At 47.9% G+C, this 4,180-nt stretch overlaps 1 pseudogene; it reads left to right on the top strand.

Annotated features, from left to right (window-relative positions):
• Window positions 1–1,786: 1,786 nt before the first annotated feature.
• Window positions 1,787–3,913, top strand: LOC139052101 (uncharacterized; annotated as a pseudogene).
• The last annotated feature ends 267 nt before the right edge of the window (window positions 3,914–4,180 follow it).

Raw genomic sequence — 4,180 nt, forward strand, 5'->3', positions numbered from 1 at the left:
TTGCTCTAAGTTGTGAACAACACGTGGCAGAAACATGTGTCTGAAGCGAAATGGTACATTCTGACCTCATTTTGTGGCACTAAACCATACCACTCGTACGGGACGGACAAGGATCACTAAAGAAGACTTTTAGATTATTTTTCAGCTGCAATAATGTTCGCATAGAATTCACGCGGCTTATTTCTTTTTTTTTTAACCACCACCGCAGGAGCAGCGTCGGAATTTCTCGTGATACGACTCATTTATTTCCTGGCCGGCACGGTTGCGTGTGAATTCTGCTGCCCTAAAATATGTCAGAGACGACATGTGGCCGGGTGACACTCGTAGATCCCTGACAGACCTCATTCAAGGTCTGGTGTAACTATTTTGCGCAAGTTGTGCATGAATTATACGCTTAGTGTCTTTCTGCGGTTCAAAAGAGCGCTCTACTCAATGTCATTCCGGAGTATAGCATATCTGCGCATAATCAGAGCTCATCACATAGTACGCGACCGATCACCTGGCCACACGTGCGTTCGCTGCATATTGGGCACGTGCCGTTGACTACACACATACTCGCACACGACGTTGACCCGTAGATGAGAATGCATATAAGGTACAATCCCGACAAGAAAAACCTCGTACGAAAAAATTAAAAAGAAAAAGAAATGCGTACTTACGTGCCCGTTCGGAACAAGTAAGGCTACGGCAAGACTGTCGATGGTGATGATGATGTCCAATTGAACGTCCGGGACGATAGACGATAGGAGAGAGAAAACCGAGGAACCGACGTTCTTTTATAGCCCCGAAATTTTTTGGCTTCACCATGCGCCACCTCTCGAATTGCCAGTGCAAAAGTACATTATTACTTCATGAATTACGGCTCGTCATATGCAATGCAAACAAGCGCACCGGGAAGTGTGTTCAAGTCGCGCGGGTCGCAGCAGAATCAGAGAATGACAAAAACAAAAAAAGTGTAATAATCATTGTTTTAATCCGATCCACAATCCAGCTTTTCGGGGCGGCTTCGCTACGGTTCGTGTGTGATGTAGGTGAATCGAACGCACCTAAGGTATGTTTGATTCACCTGCACCAGTTCGCGAAGTGCTGCACCTCGCCATTCGTAACAAAAGGTGCAGAAAAAGCGCAGAGCTGATTCGCGATTATTTTTCGCCCTCTCTACGCTCTCTATTGTCGGCGCCGGCTTCGTGCAGACTACAGCCTATTCTTACACCGTGGTGCAGACGTACAGGTGGTGGTATACGAACTTAATTTAGCAGACGTACAGGTGCGAAGCAGCGGCGTAGCAGACGACATGGCCCATATGCGCAAGCGCCGTTAAAAGCCCGCATACGTGCATCTGCCGTGTCTACACAAGCGCGGGTGTATGAACGCCTCAGAAGCTGATCATACCAGAAGTTCAGGATCTTTCAAACTTACGCACTCTGTACACATAGTCGGACAGAACGCCGGCACCACGTCTGCACCGCGTCTGCACCTTGTCATTCGTTTCGAGTGTCGCGCTGTGCCTGCACCGCAGAAATGGAGCTCCGAACTTCTCGCGAATCGAGGTGAACTGGTTCACAGTGGTGCGGGCGAATCAAACGGACCTTTAACACGAACGGACGAAGCTCCGTTCGATTCTATTTGGCTCATGTGCTAGCTGCTCGGCTGTTCCTTGCTGTGACTGACTTACTGCCCCACTGCGCTGCTGCTGTGCACGCCTTCGCCTCGCTGTCGTTTTGCGTTTTTTGGCACGGGTTGCAGCGTTGCGGCTTGGGCTTCTGACTTGTCTCTTTCGCACACCATGACTTCCAAGTGGAGAAAATGTAGAGTCGTAAGAAAGGAATACGACAATATACTGAATGAACTGGGACTCGCGCGGCTTGTTGCTGGGCCTTCATCGGGTTCCCTGTCCAACGACAGAGCTGCAAGCACCACCTTTACGGACAGTGCTCGCGTAGCGCCACTTTCGCCTCCGGAGCTGGGAAGCAGCAGGCAATCAGGAAGTTCAATTTCGACGGACGACGGCGGTGAGCCTCCACTCAAGCGGTTGAACCAGCAGTCGGGAAGCGAAGCCTTAGTCAACAGCGTCTGCGGACAAGGTGCACCTTTTGTTGAAGAATTCCAATCAGAAATTGTGGATATGTCTTCACGTGAGCACAGCGACTCTGATAGTAGCTCAAGTGAGAAAGGTAGTCTCCAACGTAGCAAATCTTGGGATGAGTCTGATGACTTTGTTGCTTCAGGCAGCTGCACGGGGCCAGATGAGAGAATAGCGCTCACTTGTAGCGCAGTGCTGTCTCGTGTATATCCCGAACAAATGACAGCAAGCGAAGAGTTTGCTGTCATTGCTTCCAAACATAACATGACTCATGCATGCATTAACGATGTCCTCGATTTCTGCCGTCGAAGAGGCTTATCTGACCTTCCAAAGGATGCCAGGACAGTTTTGAGAACTGAGCGCAAAGCTCAGGTGGAGCAAAATGGGTCTTTTGTGCACTTTGGCCTTGCAGCAGGAATTCGTCAAGTGTTGCCGCCGGGGCATGTAGTTTCAAGTGAACTGAAGCTACAGGGCAACATCGATGGAGTCCCTCTTTATAGAAGTATCCAGCTTGCCTTTTGGCCCATTTTGTGCCACATTACAAATGTGGAGGCATCACCACCATTTGTTGTAAGTGTGTATTGTGGTGCAGGGAAGCCACCATCTCTGCAGGATTATCTAGAGCCATTTGTGCGAGAGGTCTTGGAGCTTGCGTCAGAAGGGTTAAGCATAGGAGATGTTTGAGTACAGGTGAGCATTAAAGCCATGGTGTGCGATGCTCCAGCAAGGAGCTACGTGAAATGTAATATTGGCCACACTGGCTATTATGCGTGTGAGCGATGCAGCCAAAAAGGGCGGCACATTGAAAACAGGGTCACGTTTCCCAAACTGCACGCACCAACACGAACGAATGCATCATTTCGATCTCAAGAGAACAAGCGCCACCATTCTGGTTTTTCACCATTCCTATCGCTTGATGTCGACATGATTGCATTTTTCCCATCAGAATACATGCACCTCGTTTGCCTGGGAGTCATGCGACGACTCTTAAAGAATTGGGTATGCCAAGGCCACAGTAATAGATTGAGCAGACTGTATCGTTGCCAACTAAATGAAAGCCTGCGAGAGGCATCCAAAGCATTTCCAACATATTTCCAGCGAAAGCCAAGGGGTACAGAAGAACTGGATCGTTGGAAGGCAACGGAGTTTCGCACATTCCTCCTTTATGTGGGGCCTGTTGTCCTAAAGCCTCTTCTGCCTCCAACACACTACAAACATTTTCTAATGTTTCATGTAGCTATCAGAATTTTAGCATCACCTCAGTACTACTGTGAATACAATGATTTCGCCAAAGATGTGCTGAGGTACTTTGTTCAAGAGTTTAGTGAGCTATACGGAAAAAAACAGCTTGTGTACAATGTGCACTAACTAATTCATCTTGCTGACCAGTGCCGGGACCATGGCCCATTGGATCAGTTTAGTGCATTTCCTTTTGAAAGCTATCTTGGACGAATGAAGAAGTTGCTGCGATCTTCCAACAAGCCACTTTCACAGCTAAGTAGGAGAATCTCCGAACTGAGGCACTCGTCCAAGAACCAAGTCGAGCCGAAATTGCAACATGTGAAGCCTGGAGACTGCTTCCTGATTGACAGTGCTCCTGTGGTTGTTCTGGAAATAATGGGAGACCACTTCGAGGGTGGGATTTTACCACATGCCAGGGACTTTTTCAAACTTCCACTCAAGTCGTCTCAGTTGAATATTTGGTGCTGCAACACCTTAAGTAATAGAAGTAAGGTCTGGCCTCTTGATGCCCTCCGGAATACTGCTCAGTGCCTGAGGCTTAACTACAAGCAAGGACATGTTGTTGTTCCTCTTTTGCACTTTCACTGAAGCTGTCAGTGGTTGATGGACTTATATTAACCCAAACTGCCATAGTCAGTCATCTGACTGCCATAGAGCTATGCGTCCAATGGCCACAATGTCTGTTCTGTATGAGGCCGACAGTTGGGCTAGTTGGAATTCAAAAACAAAGACATGTTCAAAGAAAAGTTATCCTTTTGTCTCTGCACCTCTTCTCATTTTTCTTATGTGCTAGAACGTGTCCTTGTTTGTTCTATTGTCATTGTCGCGAATCACCTATTCAAGCCATGTTCAAGC

The sequence above is a fragment of the Dermacentor albipictus genome, unplaced genomic scaffold, assembly GCF_038994185.2.
Source record: "Dermacentor albipictus isolate Rhodes 1998 colony unplaced genomic scaffold, USDA_Dalb.pri_finalv2 scaffold_18, whole genome shotgun sequence".
Classification (NCBI taxonomy): domain Eukaryota; kingdom Metazoa; phylum Arthropoda; class Arachnida; order Ixodida; family Ixodidae; genus Dermacentor; species Dermacentor albipictus.